This window comes from Crocodylus siamensis, chromosome 1 (assembly GCF_052110815.1).
Source record: "Crocodylus siamensis isolate JL-2025a chromosome 1, ASM5211081v1, whole genome shotgun sequence".
Taxonomy (NCBI): Eukaryota; Metazoa; Chordata; order Crocodylia; family Crocodylidae; genus Crocodylus; species Crocodylus siamensis.
This window is the reverse complement of record NC_143395.1, coordinates 109,232,515-109,253,595: the sequence shown is the minus strand read 5'-3', so window position 1 is coordinate 109,253,595 and position 21,081 is coordinate 109,232,515. Positions and strand designations below refer to the sequence as shown.

The window sequence follows — 21,081 nt, the reverse complement described above, 5'->3', positions numbered from 1 at the left end:
AGGAGAACCAGCGCGGGAGGATAAGAAGAGGGAGTGAGTGGGCAGAAAGGGAGGAGAGGCGGCAAGAGAGCGTGGAGAGAAGAGCTCCAGAGCGCACCAGGAAGGTAGAGGAGCCAGAAAACGTTGCTGCAGTCTCACGGGAGGGATCTGAATTCTGCCCAGGGGAAGACGCTGCCATTGGTCCTACCAAGACCCAGGTGTCTCGACTGCATGTAACCCTGGGGCGCAAGGACAGCTGAAGTTAAAGTCTTCATTAACACAGAGGACAACGGACATAGGAGTTAAGAGGGGATCCTCAAAGGAAAGAGAGACTGAGTCCCTACGGCAGGGATATAGGACCATGACCAAATTCGTGGGCAGAATATTCCCTCGACAGGGAGCTTTGCTTATTTTTGTGGGAGGTGATCCCTCTAGCCTTGTGGTTAATTTAGCATTTTTCCTTTCACTACTAATATGGCTTGTTTTGTTGGCCTTGGTCTCTGTATTATTGTTGTTCAGGGCTATTGAGTCAGAGTGAGCCTAGGACTCCACAGGTTAGACTGGCCGAGAAGGAACCAGGGCTTCCTGGGCCCTGGCGTGAGCCTAGCTGGAATCAGAGGGATCCCTCATCAAGCAGAGGGCCAGCCGGCGGCAACCCCTATAGCACACTGCTGAGGCGGGGTCTAGGGCGAGGTGCAGGGGAGGTGGAGCCTCGCGAAGAACATCATGCTTCGCCCTTGGGGAGGTAGCCAGCGTCAGGCGACCAGACCCCTCCACCACTGAAATACCATCAAAGTTGTGGCAGGCAGGACACGGAGGGGAAGACCGCCTGAAGCGGAAGATCGAGGAATACTCCCTTAAGAGACAGAGTGGAAGGTTACCACCAGGCCCCTGGGCAAGGCGGCAAGGGACTGAGTAATCGAGGCCCGGTGGGTGCATCTGTCTTTAGTACCTCACCGGGTCACTTGCCCAGCTGCTCTGAATTAGTGGCTCCTGACTCACCCTGATGTTTACCCACAGCACTTCCTCAGCTGCTCCACCCAATCAACCTCTGGCCCACCTGTGGTCTCAGGTGCCTGAAGGCTTACCTGGACCTAACCTGGTCCCCATGTTAGCAGGGTCTACCTTCGAGCCACCCGCTCACTGGAACCCACCTCACACCCTTTCCTCACAGGGCCTCATCCCAGGCCCCCTGTTCACAGGGCCTCATTACTCACCCCTCTCAGCATTCACATGTTGTAACTATATCCCAACCCCTAACTCTGGCCTGTCTCCTTGGGCTCTGAGCCCCTCACTTTCACTGGGCTCCTTCCCCCAAATACACACACAGTCAGGGCCCCTAGCCTCTGGGCTCCTTGCCTCTTCACTAGGCTCTCCAGACCTCCCAACTGCCACTCAGGTGCAGGCTGTCAAGTGCTGCTCTGCACCTTCACCTCCACTGAGGCCCATACTCTGCTCCCCTATGCTGGGGCCTGGGGTCACACACACATCCCACAGGCTCAGGTGGCCGCAGCCATGCCTGGCCCCACTCTCCACTCTGCGGGGTCTTGCACCCCACACAGGCTCAGGTGGCTGTAGCCATGCCTGGCCCCCAATTACCTCCTATGTTAACTGGCCCACCTGAAGGTGAGGACTGGGGTTTAGGCACCCCTACTCACCTTCCACTCGGGAGGTAGCTGGACTGGCATTTCCAAGGGACTGTTCCACCACAAACAGCCCCACCAAGCCACCCATCCCCAGCAGGGTTCAGTTTTAGGTCTTTCCCAGGATCAAGAGCCTCCTAACCATCCACATCAGCTCTTGCCCTTACCTTCCAGTGTTGCCAGAGCAGCAGCCAGATGTTGTTTCCTCAGTACCAGGCAGCAGAGTGCTACCTCCAGCCCTGCTGGCCTGAATCTTAAAATGGCCACTCATCAGAGCTGGGTCGCACCTGCCGGTTGCCTCTTCAGGCTCTTAAAGTGGCAGACACCAGAGGTGCTCTGCCACACACCTTCCTCTCTTAGCATAGTTCCTGGGGGAGGTTCCCCCTGCTGCTCCTTCAAAGCAGGCTCCCCCTCAGAGCCCATGAAGGCCCTCGAGTGGCAAGCACCCACAAAGGTGCTCTGCCACACCCCTCCCCCCTTAGAATGACATTCAGGGGCTTCGCGTGGCTGTCTCCTCTGATGACTTTGTCCCAGTCTACTGAAACCCTGCCACATGGTGAGCACCTCAACCATGCTCCACCACACAAGGTCATTGATGAATTTAATAAATAAGCCCTATCCCCAAGAAACTCCTTAAACTTGATACTTTCTTTTCAGCAGTAGCCTTTATCCTCTACTCTTCATCAGTTCCTTACCCACTTACAATCCATTCTTGTCCACCTTAAGTAATAATTTCCCACATGGCACCATATCAGGTCCATTACTGACCTAACATATTTCCTTTGTCTAAAAAATAATTAGACTTACTGAAGACATAAAGTTAAACAGGCATGATCTACCTTTGATGTAGCCATGTTAAATTATACCCTATTTTCCATTTGCCCCAAGTCTTTACAGTGTAACACAGAGGCAATGGGCTGACAGATCACTTTTTTTTTCTCTTTCCTGAGCTACATTCATATAACAAGGTAGTGAGAGCCATGGAGCTGTAAGTCAGAGGTATTCTAAGTGAATTAACTTGCCTAATAAAACGGAAGCCAGGAAAACCTGCCTTTGCAAATTCAGACATGTTACTGGAGTCCAAACACTCTTGAGGGGTTTTTTTAAGTGTTGAAATTTTTAATAAGAAAATTAATTTACTGTCTACTGTTTTAGTAGCAAGGAAGGTGAAGTAAATTTTGGCTGGACACAGCCAGGAAAATAATATATAATACTATTTCTTGCACAACAGGGAGCTTCATTTGCAAATTTGATAAATAAATCTTCACAAAATCAAAGGATCTTTTTTTACACAAGAAAAATCACTTAATCTAATTTTAGTAAGGCAGTGCTTACTAATAAACTAAAACAGTGGTACTCAACCTTTTGGCCCTGCAGACTAAACAAGTGGCCCAGCAGCCTGGAACTGCCTAATCCAGCTCATGGGGCCTAGAGCTCTCTATGGGAGAGCACTGCTCTCCTGCTACCAAATTACTGGACTCATGGGGCACCCCACAGGCTAGATGACACTGTGCTGTGGACTAGATCTGGCCCATGGGCCAAGAGTTGAACACCCCTGATTGGAACTTAACAATCAAAAATAAAGAAGGATTAAAAGATTGCAAAGTCAGTTACTTCAAGTTAGACAATGCTGGAATGAATATTGCCCATTTAACCTTACTTAAGTTTGCTTTTGCTTATGCATGATGATAAAGTCTTTATTGCTATGATGTTTTGCACATAACCCCAGATTCACTCAGGACACATTTCAGTCTGCTCTGGGAATGACTTGGAATTATGTAGTGAAATAATATATTCTTTATTACCAAACCTTAGTCATCCTCAGATGCCTGTTGTGTGTAGGATCCCTGCCTCACCTGTAAAATATTGGGTTGAAATCTCTGGATTTAACCTGTGAATTATGTGTAGGTGGCTGCACATTAAGATGTTGCTGCATCACTGCACTTGAGAATCAATGCTACAGAGGTTGTAAAGTTTACAGCAGATGGGAGAATAGATTTTAGTAAGAGGAAGGATGGTCTTGTGCTTAGGGCAGTTGAATAATGCTCTGGAGAGCTGGATCAGGTTCCTCTATGGTACTTGGCAAGTCTTTTCCACCAAACCCCTCAGATGTGGTCACTGCCACACATAATAATAATAGGTTGCCTCATCATGTATATGTACAAACTGGATGAAATAAAATGTTGTAGACAAAGTTTATTCCATCATTCTCTAACTTGCAACTGTTTGACTTCAGAATCTTTTAATCCTTTTTAATTGGTAACATTATTCTTTTCTAATTTTCTAAGCCACTGGGATATGAATTAGTTTACTGACAGGAGCAATCTTCACTAAGATTAGGCAAAGGTATTAGTTTTTTAGCATTCCCATATTTTTAATGAAATTTTGATGAAATGTTATTTAAATATTAAAGCACCTACATATTTTTATGTTCAATTGTATTGTGATCTTTGTGAAAATCCACATTTCGTCACTCAGTCTTACCAATATGTTGGAATGATGAAAATTCAGCTGTATTGAAATGAAATGGGATTTTTGAATGAAACGCATTCTGAGTGCTACATGGCCAACAATATAAAATAATGTAACTGCGCACAAGATGTACAGAGGACTTATATTTTTCACATTATTATTTTGCTATATTTTTGAAGATCTCTGTTTTACAGTGCTGAGTACAGTACAATGTTGAGTGATATACTAAGAGCAATAGCTTATGCAAAGAATCCACAATAACCTTTTTAGAACACAAATAACAGCAGAAGTTAGGATTATGGAGCAAATACTATTTTCCTGTTTTCTTATTAACAATGTACTTCTGGGATTAAGAAGTTGGTTTTAAATGTTTAGGAAGTTTGAATTTCTCAGGTATTCTATCATCATATGACCATACCAGCAAGGTGGACCTTTATCTAAATAATAAAATGACTATTGTGCATGGTTTATCCTTAATGGAATATGAGTGTCAGGGACATGGAACAGGCAAGCCAGCCTGAGCCAAGTACTGTAGCAGCCACACCTGCAGAAAACCCTGGCTACTGAGCTATGTTCCAACTGAAGAGCAGCAATCATCCTAACTGGCTGCTGTAGCACCACCTATCTATTTAGCATCAGCTGGAGCCCTGGGTCTGTAGGCCAGTCAATGGTTCTGTAGCAAGCCTCCTGGTTCCTGCACTTAGCTTATTTCTAAATGTTGGCTTTGAATTTCCCTGTGGTTCTATTCCCTGACTCCTGACCCTGGTTTGACTCTGGTTTTGGACTTTGCTTTGTGGATTTTAGGAAAAACTTTCTCACTTGGGGACTGGTGAGGTATTGGAATGGGTTACCTAGATAGGTGGTGGAATCTCCATCCTTGGAAGTTTCTAAGGCCTGGCTCAACAAAGCCCTGGCTGGAATGATCTAGGTGGGGTTGATCCTGCTTTGAACATGGGGCTAGACTAGATGAGCTCCTGAGCTTCCTTCCAACCTTAATTTTCTATGATTGTCCCCCAGATTGGTACTTGGCTTTTGACCCCCTGACCCTAGACTGCATCATCTGCTTCTGGCTTTCCCTCTGGCTTTGGTATATGGTTCCTGTCCTCTGACTCCACCCCAGACCCTGCTTTCCTGTGGTGGCCAGACCACCTATGTATGCCCCAGTCACTTACAATAAGAAGTATTTTCAGACTAAAGCTATTACTGCTATTTATTCTTCTCATTAAGAAACTTGTGATAAAAACATTATTTTGAAAGATGTGGTTTAAATCATGGCCCCAAATCTGTAAGAAGGATGCAAATAAAATACCTATATACATGAAAAGGCACTGTAATTTAATATCTTATTTTTACATATCGCTTTTTGAGGAAAGTAACCATTACTCTTTGAAAAGAAACAGCATAACTTATCAAAGTACAAACCACAAGGAACACAGCAGGAGCTTATCAAAACACAGTATGCTTTCATTACTGTTTCTCCTGTGACCCTCCCTTGTCATACAATGTTGTGGTAGTCCAAGGTAAATCAGTCATCAAAGGCAGTGGATGCCATGACAACCAGAAGAGAGAGACTTTACCCAAATATGCAAATGAGCTGGAGGGAGGGAGAGCTGAGTCACTGATTATCACAATGTTACATCTTAAGCAGCAGTAGGAGGCAACAAATGGGAACACTACGGAAATCAGGGCTTTTTGGTATTCTGTTTTTCCAAAATTCCATTAAAAAAACAACATATGAAAATACAGAATACATGTGGGAGGTCATTCCACCAGCCTATTAATTAGGGACTACAATTTGGTTCCAAGTTCCCATGCCCTGCTAACAAAAAAAGATTTTTTTTAAGTGAGAGACTGACGTAGAGACTGCTTAACAGAAAACTAAACAGAAAATATGGGGCAGCTTTAACAAGAGTCTCGTTCCTGCCAGATTGTGATTATTTCTATAACACAGCCAGGTGTGCTATGTGTTTTACAGGCACAAGAACCTGAGTCACTGTCCTAGAGTACTAACAGTCTAATTAGGCAATCTGCAGAGGAAGTGGGAAAGATACAATGCAAGATTTCCACTTCCTCTAGAGAAATGGAGTTTTATATACAATGTAACTTTCTCCTTACCTTCTGACATTGGTGGAAATAAAAGTTTCTTTTTCTATAAAGTTTTCTACTACAGAGAGAAATCTTTTGGACTCTCCAAAAACCATGTGATTGATGCCTCTACTCACCCATCAGTTCCACTAAATATGAAGCTGGGCATGATTCATAGATCCCTTTCTAATCCATTATAGTCATCTAGTCTAACTTCATGAATAAAACAAGCCATAGAACCTCAACCAGCATTTTTTATATTCATCTCATAATTGCTGTTTTAGCCACAAGTGCTCTTTAAGGAAAAAAAACAGGGCTTGTTTTAAAGACTTTGAGTGATGGGGACTCTGCCATATCCTTAAACAAAGCCTCTAACTTCATGGAGAAGTGAGATGTCATTTCCTCAGACAGAAGCAGGGTTACTGGCTACAGGCTACAGATGAGAAACAGATAGTAAGTCAGTGAGGTCATAACATCCTGAAAGGCTCTAGAGACTGTAGCAGTAAGGCACAGGCAGAGGTAAAAATATACTGGTTGGAGCAAGCTAGTCGGTCAGGAAAATAGCAAAATTGTTTTATCTAGCTGCAGCCATATTTTTATCATACTTGACCACTCTCCTACTCTTTAAATATCAGCTACTTCAGAAAAGACATATTCACATTAACAAAACTAGAAGCACTATGGTGTTCTTTTCAATCCTTCTGCTTAGTAAACGGTCTCAGTGCAGGCAGAGAAAGGTATTGTTCCTAACTGTAGGCCTTGCTGGAGTATGGATTAATACAACCATTGATCTGTGCATAGACAAATCAGAGGCCCTGCCAGCAGCATGAAGTAGGCCCTAAGGAATGTGGAACTAGGCATGCCATATATGACTTGCATAAAATTGCTGGGAAAGTTACTGAATAGGTATTTCACAAGGCCAGCAGATACAGAGCGAATTGATAAGACCAGTACAGGACACCAAAACAAATATCAGAGTGACCTGACAAAGAGGTGTCCCTATCTAGTGGGAAGGTCACATTAACAGATGGGAAGTAGGATGTGATTGATGTCACCTACAGATGTTTTAGTAATCACCGAGAACTAGGATGTGTTCTAGGAAGTATAAACACGAATTTGTTTTGACTGGTGTGTAAAGAGTGGCCTGGGATCCCTGAATACTTTGAGCTGGGTTTATGGGGTGCATCCTTTGTGTATTATCTTGTTCCATGCCTGCAAATAACTCAGCTATCACCATGGGACTGGCTGGTTATGGATACTAGTGTCTAGGTTTGTGTGTGGACAATAAACCTGGCTGAGATTTTTCTCACTAAGAGCTGAAGCTTATGGTCTCTTCCTTGTAAAAATCAGGTCAGTAAGGGCACAGCATCACAGATATTCTGACAGCCTTCACACAAATCATCTAAACTGAGGAAGCCTGATGTGGTCAGTAACATCTAACCCCTAACAATACTAATAAAGGCAGATAACAACATTGATGGAGTCTGCCCTGACAGCACTGGTGATTCCCCAGACTCTTACAATGACTACCTGCTGTTACATGCCACAAGAAAAATCATTTCTCTTTCTTCCCAGCCTTAGTGATATTGTTCATAACTATGATGAGGAAACAAAAGGACACCTAAAAACATTACATAAATGACCAGTCTGTTTTTCATCTAACCCAGGTATAAATCTCTCTGAGGAAAAAATGAGGTGTTCCACTTGTATTCAGACAGCAAGATTAGACCCACAATCAGGGCTGTCCTTAGGGGGGCGAACCGGGGCGACCATCCCAGGCCCCGCGCTTTGCGGGGGCTCCACAGACAGTACTGTACAGGCCCCGTCACAACCGTTGCATGCTGCCAGCTCTGCGCTCTGGCCACTTGCCACCACCCCCACCCCTGCTCCACACTCCAGCCACTCACCACCCCTCTGCACCCACTCCACTCACCACCCCCTGGCCTTGCACAGGCTGATATGCTCCAGGCCCCGCACACCCCTAGGGAAAGCTCTGCCCATAATATTAGTAATGCAATAGACAGCTTAAAAAATGTCAGAACGACTATACAGATGTGCTAGGTAGAAGTTGTCTGACATCTATAAGACAGAAGTTGAAGGCTTGTAAAGATGCATGAAGACCAAGTTGGTAGGGAATGTGTTGTGGGACTTGAGTACAACAACATTTGGAGAAAAAGGTACTCAACAGAAGTGTGTGTTGAGGTGTTTCACCTACTGGCTCTATTTAAGTGGGGTGAGCATACGTCCTAGTTTGGCCAGGACAGTCCCAGATTTCATAGGCTGTCCCAGCATCCTGGCCAGCTGGTGAAAGTTGAAACAAAATTCCCAGATTGAAGGGGATCAGCCAGGGTGGGGTGGGGCAGGACAAGAGCATGGGTTTCTCACAAGTGTATGCATGCATATCTGCATGTGTGTGTGTAGCATCCCAGTGGGTGGAGCAGACCCCTGGCCTGAGGAGAGCAGGCTCAGGCCCCTGGCTCAGGCCCCATCCTGCCCAACAGGCTGCCAGCAGAGACCCATATTTGGAGGGGCAGCTTTGGGCTCCAGGCTCTGCCCTGAGACTGTGGCCCTGGCAAGGCCAGGCCAATAGACAACTGCAGCAGCAGTAGCAAGAGGCTACCTGGCTCCAGCTACTGTCAAGCCAGATGCTTCCATGCACTGCCCATGCAGGATGGGTGTGGATTATAAAGGCAGTGGGGTCGTGCACCTGGCTATGCTGGCCATGGGGATGCTGTGTGCCCAGGTCTGTGTGGAGCCCAGTGACCACTGTGCACCAGTCCATGCCTCCTTCTAGATGCTGCAGCCAGGAGCCAAGAGGGTGCCAGATGCAGGGCCCCTAAAAAAATTTAGAAAATTAATATTTATCTGCCCCTGGCTATCTGTCATGTGGCCCCCAATGGCTTAGCAAAACTCAGTAAGTGGCCCTCCACCCAAAATAATTGCCTGCCCCTGCTCTGTATCTAAGGGAACTATTTGATCCTTTTTATTATAATACCAGAGCAACTCACAATCTTTAAAGTTTCTATTCCCATGACACTCCTTGTGATTATGACTATGGGGTAGAGGAGTATTATTGTTGCTACTTAAAGATAGTAAACTGAGGCACATTAACACTAAGGCCCAGATTCACAGATGAGCTTAGACATGTAACTGACCGAGGCTGCTTGCTCCAGGACCTTGGTTGTCATGGGTGACTTCAATTACCCGGACATCTCGTGGGAAGATCACTCAGCTAAATCTGAGCGGGCGCAAAGCTTTCTCTCGTGCGTGGATGACCTCTACCTGACTCAAGAAGTCTGTGGGCCAACGAGAGGCAAAGTGCTGCTTGACCTGGTACTGGCTACGGGGGACGACCTAATCGGCGACCTAGTGATTGATAGGAAGTTGGGTGACAGCGACCACGAGCTGATCACCTTCACCATCCACCGTAAAGCTGGCAAGTCAGTCAGCAACACAGAAGTCCTTGACTTCAGAAAAGCCGACTTTGATAAGCTCAAGAGGCTAGTCGGTCAGGCCCTCAGGGACCATGACCCCAGGGAGATGGGAGTTCAAGAAGAGTGGTTGCTTCTCAAGGAAGCGATCCTCAATGCACAAGCTAAATCTATTCCAACATGGAGGAAAGGCAGCAAGAAGACACAGCAGCCCCCCTGGCTCTCCAGAGACCTAGCGGACCTACTGTGGCTAAAAAGGAAAGCCTACAAAGGATGGAGGACGGGATTCACCTCCAAAGAGGATTACTCCACGCTGGTCCGGTCCTGCAGGGACCAAACCAGGAAAGCCAAGGCTGCAACTGAACTCCAACTAGCTTCAGGCATCAAGGACAACAAAAAGTCCTTTTTCAGATATGTGGGGAGCCGGAGGAAAAGCAAGGGCAATGTTGGACCCCTGCTAAACCAGATGGGGCAACTGACAACTAACGCCCAGGAAAAAGCCAACCTGTTAAATAGGTACTTTGCGTCAGTCTTTCATCAGTCACACGGGATGCCCATGCCTGCTATGGGACAGGGAAATCTGGGTGAGGGGGATCCCCTACCCTCCATCAATGCTGACCTCGTGAAGGAACACCTTGAGAAGCTGGATACCTTCAAGTCAGCCGGCCCTGACAATCTGCACCCCAGGGTACTCAAGGAGCTGGCGAGCGTCATAGCCCAGCCCCTGGCACGGATCTTTGAAAACTCCTGGTGCTCTGGTGTAGTGCCTGAAGACTGGAAGAAGGCCAATGTGGTGCCGATCTTCAAGAAAGGGAGGAGAGTGGATCCGGCTAACTACAGGCCCATTAGCCTGACTTCTATCCTGGGGAAGATCTTGGAAAAGTTTATTAAGGAGGCCATCCTTGGGGGACTGGCCCAAGCTAACATTCTAAGGGACAGCCAGCACGGGTTTGTTGCGGGTAGGTCTTGTTTGACCAATCTCATTTCCTTCTATGACCAGGTGACCTATCACCTGGACAAGGGAGAAGAGATTGATGTCATATATCTTGACTTCAAAAAAGCTTTTGATCTGGTATCCCATGATCACCTCTTGGCCAAACTGGCCAGTTGTGGCCTTGGCTCCACCACGATCCGCTGACTGGGAAATTGGCTTTGTGGTCGGACCCAGAGGGTTGTGATTGATGGCAGTCACTCATCGTGGTGCCCTGTGACCAGCGGGGTCCCTCAAGGCTCTGTCCTTGGACCCATACTGTTCAACATCTTCATTAATGATGTGGACACTGGAGTCAGGAGTGGACTGGCCAAGTTCGCCGATGACACCAAACTTTGGGGCAAAGCATCCACGCCAGAAGATAGGCGGGTGATCCAGGCTGACCTGGACAAGCTTAGCAAATGGGCAGACGAGAACCTCATGGTGTTTAACACCGATAAATGCAAGGTTCTCCACCTTGGGAGGAAAAACCTGCAGCACCCTTATAGGCTCGGCAGTGCTACGTTGGTTAGCACTACAGAAGAAAGAGACTTGGGGGTCATCATTGACCACAAGATGAACATGAGCCTGCAATGCGATGCTGCGGCTAGTAAAGCGACCAAAATGCTGGCGTGCATCCATAGATGCTTCTCGAGCAAATCCCGGGACGTCATTCTCCCCTTGTACTCGGCCTTGGTGAGGCCGCAGCTGGAGTACTGCGTCCAGTTTTGGGCTCCACAATTCAAAAAGGATGTGGAGAAGCTTGAGAGAGTCCAGAGGAGAGCCACGCGCATGATCAGAGGTCAGGAAAACAGATCTTACGATGACAGGCTGAGAGCCATGGGACTCTTTAGCCTGGAAAAGCATAGGCTCAGGGGTGATCTGATGGCCACCTATAAGTTTATCAGGGGTGACCACCAGGATCTAGGGGAACATTTGTTCACCAGAGCGCCCCGAGGGATGACGAGGTCGAACGGTCACAAACTCCTGCAAGACTGTTTCAGGCTGGACAAAAGGAAGAATTTCTTTACTGTCTGAGCCCCCAAGGTCTGGAACAGTCTGCCAGCAGAGGTGGTTCAAGCACCTACATTGAACACCTTCAAGAGTAAATTGGATGCTTATCTTGCTGGGATCCTATGACCCCAGCTGACTTCCTGCCCTTTGGGCAGGGGGCTGGACTCGATGATCTCCCGAGGTCCCTTCCAGCCCTGATGTCTATGAAATCTATGATATCTATGCCAATGCTGAGCACCACCACTCCTAATTTCTCTATGTCCAGCTGAGGAACTGGAATTCACAATCCCAATTTAAGTACTTAAGACCCAATTCAACACCTACGCTGAATTAGGCACCTAAGAGTGAGAGCTACAGCACACAGTGTGTGTTGTAAATAGGTATCCTACCGTAAAAAAGTGTTTTAAATATGTATCTGTGGCTGCCGGGCCTTGAATAGCCGCTCTTGGGCAGCCTTTGCTCTGGTGGTAGATGTCAAGCGCCTTACAGACTCATGTCACAGACCAAGTAAATGTCTCCCCCTCGAGTCGCCTCCCCTGTTCTCACCTGCCACGACTTGTTGTTTCTCAGTAGGCGGGATTGGTCGTTGAGTATACTCAGTGGCCTGTGGTTCACCCAGCGGTCATTCACGGGGCTCCACCACCCCTACACCCCGGCCTCACGCCTCCTTCGGTGCATTGTCCAACTGTTGGCCTCGTCCCCTCTGTTGGGATAACGCCTCCCAACTTGGCATCTAGATGCCCATGGCCTATAGCCACGTACATCCATGTGGGCCTACCCCTCAGCCCTCCTTGCCTCTGCCCCTTCATTCGGGGAAACACAAAAAAAGGTAAATCTTCCGAGGTTTCTTCTCAGCCCCGTCCCTCGGGGATACCCACACTCTTCCCCTATGCCCCTTCTTACAGGGTAGCTAAATAAACCTAGTAACAAAACACAAAATAATAAGCCACTTCCGGACGTGGTGGCCCCCTGCCCCCTTACTATCTTGCCCCAGACTCTAGCGGGGGGGTTGCTTTACTCCTGACCCATCGCCTCCAGTATTCACTCCGGTGTGCCCATCAACCGGCTGGGAATGGTGGCGATACCCGCCACAACTGTAAACCCCTCAGGGCTCTCCTGGGGTCTTCTCCCCCTGGTGTGGCTTCCTCCTCACCCCTGTTGTCCTGGCACTCCCACCTGGGGTCAGCTCTGCCTCTGGGTGCAGCTCCAGCTCTGCCTCTGGCTGGCATGCTTGTCACTCCCTCACCGTCCTTTGCGGGCTCCAGTCGGGGTGCTCTGCCTTGCCCTGCCACCGTCCATCCCTGCTTGCCAGGCTCCAAGGGTACCATGGGAAGGATCCCTTTCGCTCCTTGTGGTGGCTGCAGCTTCTCTCCCATGCTGCCCGCCTGCTCCGCAGCATCAGCTGCCATTTTTATTTTTGCCGGCCAGCGTCTGAAGCTGACTTCATCAGCCAGCCATAACTGAATAAAGAGGCAGCTGACGAGCCGCGTGGGCTCTTCATTCCACCCCTTTTGTGCTGCGTCTCATGCTGCCAGTAAGTATCCTCCATTACTTCTGTCCCTGGGACAGTATCAATAGGGAGCCTATTGTTGTAAAATAGGTGTCCTATTAGCTGGACACCTAAGCCAGCTAATAGGATATGCTGAATCAAAGGGTGGGTCTGAAATTCCACCTCTCTTGAGGCTTATGTATTTCTCTGGAGCCGTAAATTATGTGCCCATGAGAGACTGGAATTCATAGGCTAAACGAAACTAGGTGCCTAAGCTGTTCTTATTAAAAACACATGACTGCCTCTCTCTTTTAAAGCATAGCTAGTGGTAGGGGGGCTCACCTTTTATATAATAGTTTAGTGGTTAGAACATTCATCCAGGAAGTAAGAGACCTGGGTTATAGGCTTTTCTTAGCCTGACAGGGTCTAAATCCACATCTCCCATCTCCCAGGACAGTGTACTATCAGCCTATTGGCAGTGCTGTGACAAGAATTCTTTCTGTCCCTTCTCTTGAAACTGTATCACTGTGGAGTCACAGTCCAAAATCCATAGGTACAGAGTAAGCAAGAGTAAATATAATTTTTCAGATCAGTGATGGAGACATTAAATTCTGGTCCATGCTCCAGGAGTGCTTATGTATTGCATGTTAGAGTCATATGATAAAATACCTTATCAAGTGTTGGGATCAGGGACCAGAACGATGGAACTTTCCTCCTCGCTGTGCTAGAGTCATGCTAACTCTTGCTTGATCTTTTTCCAGCCCAATGAATCTGACATCCCTGTCAACATAATGGCACAGTTTCAACAAGAAAAGTGAAAAATAGCTCCAGTCAGATGGTGCAGACACTTTTGTGAGATATGTCTGAAGCCCTCCAGATTGAGAAGGGACTCAAAATCGCATCTCTCACAGCTTAGGCTCTGTCTGCTAGGACTATTTCTTAAGAGTTGGGCACCACCTGCTATGGTCGTGTGTTTGAAAGAAAGTGGCCATGGCTTTCTGCTCAATGCTGTCTGGTTTGTCCCCAGTGTGGCTTATGCAGTGTTTTCTATGACTTTGTAATACAAAATGCACAAATAATATTGGAAGCAAAAGCTCACTACCTCCACCCCTGCTATGACAGCGTCCACCTCCCTCACAGAGTAAGGATGTTCTCCTTCTTTCTGTAACCTGCCTCCCTCATGACTGCCCAATGGCCTGCTTTCAATAGGAACATGCCTATAGTCTAGTGATTACACTTCTGTGATATGAAAGCTCATGATTCAAGTCCTTCAGAGGGTGGTGGACATCAGTCTTTGTGTTTCCAATATCCTGGGTCTTGATTACTGGGCAAAAGGTGCATGAAATTTGTCATATAGCTCAGTTCAGGGTCAAGTTGTATAGTCAGATTTTGACCATCTGCAGTTCTGAAAGCTTCCAAAACATTTCTTTGCGTGCAAGACAAAGTTAAGTCGCAGTGGAACATAAATGGAAGTAAGTACTTTTGGGGCAGTACCGAATCACTTCTGAGCATGTCCAATAGGATAAGGATAAGGATAAGGATAAGGATAACCATCCCAGCACAATTTGGGCCATCATGGGTACCTATACTTAAGTGCGGAGGATGCTCCAACATGCTGAAATTACAGCACGTCAGAGCAGACTCGAGTAATTACCATGATCCAGCAGCCTCCTGCATCTCATGTATCAGTGTCCCCATGCTTCAAAATGGTGGCAAGGGCACTTTATCTAAAGTTCATCGAATGAGCTTTAGTTCAATCCCCCACCGCCATTCTGAAGTGCAGAAATGCTGATACACGAGACACTGCAGGGCTTTAATTACACCAGCTGTCAGAGCCACTCTAATTAAAGCACTCCCCCCCCGATGACTAATGTATTCCTGTGTATGGTGAGTTCATGGCCAACTGGAATCTGGCAGTTTGAGGACTCACCTCGGTTAACAAGAAAGATGCTCTGTTGTCAGTTCTGGATTCTTTGAGGTGTGGGATACTTCTAAATGCTATGTGCAGATATCAGTACACTTGTCACAGCTGTAAGCCAGTACAACTGGTAATCCAGAACCATGGTTCTCAGTGGGGATACCAGGGTGCCGTGAGACCTATTCAGGGTACTACAGTATAGGCTCTGCTGCTTCTGCTGCAACCAGGTGGAACTGCCCCACATACCCCGTGAAGCCAGATTAGGAAGCATCTGTAGCAGCAGTACAGCCATGGAAGAATCTAGGATTTTGAAAAGGGGAATGCATATGGTATGCCACATCACATATAAACACAACACACATTTTTCTCCAGTTAAATAGAAACTAAAAGCTTTACCAATATGCTAGGGGGGTAGCATTACATTATTCAGTTTAAGATGAAAGCAAAACAAATAATTATTGTAACAGTGGGAATTAGACAAGCCAGGCTTGGATTAGATGATCTATGGAGGTTGCTTCCAGCCCTACTTCTCTATGATTCTGTATGAATGTGCACTAAACTTGCTAGATTATATATAAGGGTTTTAAAAAACACAAAATTAGGCAAAAATAGTAGTTAAACTATATTGTCTCATTAGTCTTATAGTCACTACAGTTAAACAAACATGCATCTCTTATTCAGAATAATGAAACAAAATCTAGCCTTTTTGAGCATATTGACAGTGCCTCCACTGTTGTTCAGTCATTTCCACACCTGAGTTACAGTTTTTAGCTGAAACTTAAAACAGTCTGCAGGGCTGTACAATAGATGAGAGACTTACCAGGAATGGCTAACAGACAGCCAGATTGCAGAAAAATAGTGTAGCAGGGTTTATTCCTTATCTTTTACTGGTCAGATTCCTTGTCAGTTTTCTTCAGAAGATTTCTGGCAATTAAAACTAGATAATATGTTTCAAAATTAATTATAATTATTAATCAACTGGATAATCATAATAATTAATCATTAAATGATCATTTATCAATCATAATTCATCAGTTGGAGAATAATGTATATTATGGACTGGATCCTCAACTGTAGTAAAAAACTGGAAACAGTGTTATGGAAATTTAATTCATAAGAAGGTCTGGCCTCCAAATGAATAAGAAACTTAGAAACTATGGTCTAATATTTGCTAATTTTATTCTGACTAGTTTTTCATGTTGGAATCCCTTTTCATAGAAGTTGCATTACTTGGTTAATGTAAATCTCAGCAGCTGAAGTTTGTCCTCTCTGGCGTCAAAGGAAACTTTAAAACATTAGGTGTTATATCATGAAGTCTGTACTTTTTTTATCAGGCAAAACAATTGATTTAAATATACCCCACGGTTGCCTCCCTGTGACGCTATAATGAGATTTATACCAGGCAAGGAGACTCAGACACAGTTGTACTAGACAGGGATGGGCAAAACGCAGCCTGTGGGCCGAATGCAGCCTGCCAGGTCTTTCTATCCAGCCTGAGGGACCCCTAAAAATTTAGAAAATGAATATTTATCTGCCCCTGGCTGCCTGTCACACTGCCCTCAATGGCTTGCCAAAACTCAGTAAGTGGCCCTCTGCCTGAAATAATTGCCCACCCCGTCCTAAACTAAAGGCAAATTTATACTTCCAATTAAAATTGAAGTAGCAGTAGTAGTTTAAACATTTTAGGTTTGTAACTAGTCAAAGCAGATGCTCACCACCCCGAAATGTTGCAAATGCAACTTCACTTCTTGATCAGGCAGTGAAGTCTTGTCTGGGGCTCCTGGCTCCCACATCTGAGGACAGGATCTTGGATCAATGACAGGATCACTTCAGGCTTTCTTCAGGAGTGTTCCAAAGGGTACACTCTCTCACCTCTGTTTATATACCATATAGTTTGCATTTCTTAGTACATAAAATTAACTTAAGCCTTCCTCCTATTGCATATTAATAATCTTGCTATTGTTTGCCAAATACAGTTACTTTTAACTAAAATTTTCTATTCTGTGATTATCTTTTCATTCTTAGGTGGGCGTAGGTTTTGCTGTGACCGTTCCTCTTGTTCCTCTTTTGCTCTGACTGTTCCTCTTGTTCAATTTAATTAGTCAACTTCCTGATTCGTTTTAAGTTGGGGACGCTAGTTTTCCATCTGCTCCTTTCACTGGGTACAGGTCTTGACCACAATTCAAGCTAAGCATGCATCTTGAGCTGAGCACAGCAGTCAAACTCAACCCTGAAGCCTCTGGGTCCCAACACCACATAAAAATAAAGATTATCTATTTTTTTCAGGTCAGCTTCAATACTAAAACATTTTAAGCAACACTAGCTTTTTAGAGTGTTTCCATTTAGAAGAGTAATTCAATGGCAGTGATAGCAGGGGGTTTTATGTTATTGTATTTTGATAATTTCCACATCAAATTTACTCAACTTACAAGTAAAAAGAGACATTTTTTCTTGCTGCAGCTAGAAAAGCAAACTCAGATATGAAAATTAAGCTGTGTCCTTTCTGGTTCATAAACTATTGCCAACCACTTTTGCTCATGGTTTATACACTGTAAAGAAGAGGAAAGAGGAGAACTACTTACTGACAGCTGCAACTACTTACCAAGGAGCTGGTGAAGGAAAGACGAGTGCACTGAGAGCCACGGTTCTGCAGCAGCTGCTCCATGAGACTAGAGCAGCCTCAGGAAGCCAGAAGAGGAGCGTGCAGGGAGTGTGGTGAGCCAGGGAGTAGGGTTAAGCATCCTGAGCCCCAAGAAGCAGGGCAGAATGTCCCCAGCAGCAATGAGCCAGCAGGCAGCTGGTAATTAAGCTCGGGAGAGCTTAATTAGGCCAGAAGACACTGGTCAGAGAGAAGCCACAGGGTGGAACAACGTTTGCAACAAGGGAGTGATGGCACAAAAAGGGCCAGCTGGAAGTAAAGCATCTGAGCCCCGATTGTTAGCGTACTTTTTTTTTTTTTACTTTCACCTTTTTATCTGTGGCTGTTGCCTGCCGTGCCCATGTCTCTACAGGCTGGCAGGGTATTGCATTAGGTGGGCAGAACCCCAACCTGAGCTATTTAAAGTGGAAATATCCCCAGATAGATCAATATCCCCTGGACCTGGGTTATCAGCCAAGACAGGCTTCTGTTCTTTTTGTTAGCTTAGATTATTTTGTTCTGTTGTTATTATTAGAGGGCTTAACCATCAGGGAGAGGGAATATTCAAAAGGACCTTCCCTGACCAACCGTGGGACTTACCCGAGACTGAAGAAGTCCAGCAGTGTGCGCTGTTGAGGCGGTTATCTAGACACACACAAGCCTGTGAAAGAAAAGAAGAGACTCCAGTTAAGATCAAAAAACAAAATGGCGGCGTACTATCTGGGTGGTGCTATGCCAGGGTGTAGCAGAGGTCAGAGCCCCGGAAGAAACCTACTTTGAGCGATTGTTGTCTAGTGGCGGTGAGAATTACCACCTTCCAATTGTTACCTTCCTAAAACATAAAGACGTGGCAAGAAAAAGTTGAGACTACCACTACAGAAAACCAGGGAAATGATCGCGTGACTGAAGATCAGGGTCGGGAAGGTTCCAGGTGCGTGTACATGTAACTTTAACTTGGCCAAGCTCTGAAAAACTGGTGCATTGGCTGGGAACTTGATGACAGCCTTACTGATCCAACAACATGGATTTCTCAGGGGGCATGATGGAAAACCCTGAACCACTCCAAAACTTGACATTTGGTAGGCTAGCTCCAGCAGCAGCAGCAACAACAGGCCTGGGCTCAGAGGAACCAAGTAGAGCTGAAAGTCTCCAAGATGATGCCCCAGAATAATCCAGAAGCATTTCTGGAGAGCTTTGAGTGGGCAGTGCTAGCCTCAGAGCTAGATCAGAGCTGCTGGGCTGGGCAGTTGTGTGTAGTCTTGATAGGGTGGGTACAAGCTGCCTACCAAGCCAGGGCATGGGGAGAAATCTTAGACTATGACAAAGTAAAGAAGGAAATCCTAAATGATCCAGTTTGCTACTCAGAGGGGAGGGTAACTAGCACAGCGCAAATGCTTGACTTTCGGAAAGCCAACTTTGATGTGCTCAGGGCAGTAGTCCAGGGAGGCACTCGGAGCCCAGGGGGTAGCTAGTATGGGGGTCCAGGAAAGGTGCTCCTTCCTACAGGAGGCTATCCTTGGGGCGCAGCAGGATACAATTCCACTGCGCAGGAAGGCGGGAAAAGGGTCCAAGAAACCTTCATGGCTGGATATCCAGGCTGGCCTGAGGGCAAAGAAAAAAGTGTACTGGCGGTCAAAGCAGGGGACAGGGACAAAGGAGGAGTACACCTCCCTGACCCGAGCTTGTAGGGATTTGGTAAGGGAGGCCAAAGCAGCACTGGAGCTTAGATTAGCTTCTGGGATTAAGGATAACAAAAAGTCCTTCTTCCAGTATATAGGTAGCAAGAAGAAGTCTCAGGGTAACACCGGACCCCTATGGGGCAGGGCAGGGCAGGGCAGGGCAGGGCAGTTGGTGACGGATGCGCGAGAGAAGGCAGAACTCTTTAACAAGTTCTTTGCCTCTGTGTTCCTGTCTGCTGACAATGAGGTGCTCTCGGGTGATAGCGTAGAGAGGCCCAGGAAGGATGCGAGTCCTCCGACTTTCAGTTCAGACCTAGTTAAGGATTACCTGGAGGGCTTAGATGTATCCAAGTCGGCGGGCCCGGATGACCTTCATTGGTGGGTGCTGAGGGAATTGGCTGATGTCATTGCGGAGCCATTGGCACGGCTGTTTAAGGACTCCTGGTGCTTGGGCCAAGTCCCTGAGGACTAGAAAAGGGCCAATGTGGTCCCTATTTTCAAGAAGGGAAGGAAGGAAGAGCCTGGCAACTACAGGCCAGTCAGCCTCACTTCTATGCTGGGAAAGGTCTTTGAAAAAATTATTAAGGGCCACATATGTGAGAGCCCTGCAGGGGAAGTGATGTTGAGGGGTAACCAGCACAGGTTCGTGCAAGGCTGATCCTGCCTGACTAACCTGGTCTCTTTCTATGACCAGGTAACAAAGAGCTTAGATGGGAAGGAGGAAGTTCATGTCATCTTCTTGGACTTCCAGAAGGCCTTCGACACAGTGTCCCACCCAATTCTGGTGGGCAAGCTGAGGGACTGTGGCATTGACGAATGCACAGTCACATGAGTGGCAAACTGGCTCCAGGGGCGCACCCTCTTGGCAGCACAGAGGGTGGTGGTGGACGGGTCGATGTCGACCTGGGAGGGTGTAGGCAGCGGAGTCCCCCAGGGCTTGGTGCTTGGGCCAGTGCTGTTCAACATCTTCATTAGCGACCTGGACGAGGGTGTGTAGAGCACCCTGTCCAAGTTCGCTTATGACACCAAGCTGTGGGGTAAAGTGAATACACCAGCAGGTAGGGACTGCATCCAGGCAGACCTGGATCGGTTAGAGAAGTGGGCAGACCTGAACAGGATGCGGTTCAACAAGGACAAGTGCAGAGTGCTGCACCTGGGGAGAGGGAACCAGCATTATGGTTGTAGGTTAGGGGCTGACCCTCTCAGCAGCACAGAGGCAGAGAGGGATCTTGGAGTCATGATTGACTCCAGGATGAATATGAGTTGCCAATGTGACGAAGCAATAGGCAGAGCCAACCACACCCTGTCGTGCATCAACGGGGCATCACTAACAGATCCAGAGAGGCCTTGCTCCCCCTCTATGCAATGCTGGTCAGGCTGCAGCTGGAGTACTGTGTCCAGTTCTGGGCACTGCACTTCAAGAAGGACGTGGAGAACCTGGAGAGGGTCCAGACGAGGGCCACTTGTATGGTTGGGGGCCTCCGTGGCCAGCCCCACGAGGAGAGGCTGAGGGACCTGAACCTCTTCAGTCTCCGCAAGAAGAGACTGAGGGGGGATCTTGCGGCTGCCTACAACCTTATCAGGGGCCACCAGCAGGGACTCGGGGAAAGTCTGTTCACCAGGGCCCCCCTTGGAGTCACCAGGAACAATGGCCACAAGCTGAGGGAGGATAGGTTTAGGTTAGATATTAGGAAGATCTACTTCACTGTAAGGGTGGCCAGAGCCTGGAATAAGCTTCCCAGAGAGGTGGTTCTCTCACCTTC

The 21,081-nt window shown here is 46.9% G+C and overlaps 1 protein-coding gene across 1 annotated transcript in view; it reads right to left on the bottom strand.

Annotated features, from left to right (window-relative positions):
- ABRACL (ABRA C-terminal like) overlaps positions 1–15,936 on the bottom strand; it is a 29,195-nt gene extending 13,259 nt beyond the window's left edge. Inside the window, exon 1 of the mRNA XM_090040476.1 lies at positions 15,822–15,936. The gene's annotated coding sequence lies outside the window, so the exon portion shown is untranslated. The remainder of the gene's footprint in view (positions 1–15,821) is intronic.
- Positions 15,937–21,081: the final 5,145 nt, after the last annotated feature.